Raw genomic sequence first — 924 nt, 5'->3', positions numbered from 1 at the left:
ATAGAACTCTGCGTTCAAAACTACATTTGTTTCATAAGCATATGGAACATTTACAAAAATTAACAAGACACTGGGCCATAAAGCAAATCTTGACAAATTTAAAAACGCTGGTGTCACACAGAATGCATCCTCCAGCGAGAGCAGAATAAGACTAAAATTGATACCCAAAGACAACTGGAAAGTCCACAAATATGAGAAATAATCAATATACTTGTAAAAATACATAGATCAGGGAATTCCCTGGTGGTCCAGTGGTTAGGACTCGGTGCTTTCACTGCCGAGGGTCCGGGTTCAATTCCTGGTCGGGGAGCTAAGATCCTGCAAGCTGCGTGGCATGGCCAAAAATAAATAAGTAAATAAGTAAAATAAAAAATAGATCAAACAAGAGATCACAATGAAATAAAAACTATTTTGAACCGAATGGTATGAAACTACAATATATCAAAACTTGTGTGATGCAGCTACAGTTGCTTAGAGGGAAAATTATTGTCCTAAGAACATATATTAGGAAAGATAAAAGGTTGAAAATCAGGTCTCTAAGTATCCATCTACAAAATTCAGAAAACAGAAGAGCAAATTAAAGTCAAATAAGTTAAAAGAAGAAAATAATACAGAGAAGAAACAAAGCAGTAGAGAACAAATGTACAACACACTATAAAAAGACAAAAGTAAATTTTTAGAACTATTTCCTAAATAAACAAAGTATCAATAATAGAGAGAAGACACAAATTACCAATAGCAGAAACAATTGGGGGTTTATAATTTCAAATCCTATAGACCTTAGAAAGATAAAAAGAAGGTGTTAGGAACATTACTGCAATAACTTTGAAAAGTTAGACGAAGTGCCCAATTTCCTTGAAAAACTCAAATCACTAAATCTGACCAAGAAGAGAGAGAAAATATGAATAGTCCTATATCTGAAAA

General features: G+C 33.2%; 1 non-coding gene across 1 annotated transcript; it reads left to right on the top strand.

The window, feature by feature from the left end:
• The first annotated feature begins 237 nt into the window (after positions 1-237).
• Positions 238-310, top strand: TRNAE-UUC (transfer RNA glutamic acid (anticodon UUC)). The gene has a single exon. It is a non-coding gene; the product is annotated as a tRNA-Glu (tRNA).
• The last annotated feature ends 614 nt before the right edge of the window (positions 311-924 follow it).

This window comes from Lipotes vexillifer, unplaced genomic scaffold (assembly GCF_000442215.2).
Source record: "Lipotes vexillifer unplaced genomic scaffold, Lipotes_vexillifer_v1.1 scaffold331, whole genome shotgun sequence".
NCBI lineage: Eukaryota > Metazoa > Chordata > Mammalia > Artiodactyla > Lipotidae > Lipotes > Lipotes vexillifer.
Note: the sequence above shows the minus strand (reverse complement) of the source record. Positions and strands in the feature narration are given on the sequence as shown.